This window comes from Elaeis guineensis, chromosome 1, assembly GCF_000442705.2.
Source record: "Elaeis guineensis isolate ETL-2024a chromosome 1, EG11, whole genome shotgun sequence".
In the NCBI taxonomy this organism is placed as follows: Eukaryota; Viridiplantae; Streptophyta; class Magnoliopsida; order Arecales; family Arecaceae; genus Elaeis; species Elaeis guineensis.
The window spans coordinates 85,366,688-85,367,309 of NC_025993.2; positions in this window are offsets into that span (position 1 = coordinate 85,366,688).

Consider the following 622-nt stretch of genomic DNA (forward strand, 5'->3'; position numbering starts at 1 on the left):
TAGTTCATAGATTCACATTAAGTTTAAACAAACTTCAAATGATTATTGACAGTCAAAAAACTATATATGATAAAGCCGGACTTAGCTATAATACTTTTAAAAAATAAAAATTTTTAAAAAATATTTTTATTGATGCATCCATGAGCAAATTGTCAAACATTACATGTTTTAAATGTAGTAAGGTAGGATACAAAGCTAATACATGTTTATCAAATAAATTTATTGATAAAAATATTAAAAAAATATGGATTCCAAAAAGAATCATTGTGACTAACCCCAAAAGATCCAAGTTAGCTTAGGTACTTAAGATTAAAACTTGACTTTATTTGTGCAGGTGTGTCTTGCATCCCAAGCAACAAAACGAAAGTGATATCTTGATAGTGGATACTCAAGATACATGACCGGTAATGAATCTCAATTCATCATATTGAAAGCTAAAAATAGAGGGATGGCCACCTTTGGAGATAATGGCAAAGGAAAGATCATCGGTATTAGTAACATTGGTATCACTCCCTCTACTTGTATTAAAAATGTGTTACTTATAGATGGTCTCAAGTATAATCTTTTAAGTATTAGTCAATTATGTGATAAAGGTTATAAAGTAGTTTTTGAATCATCTATG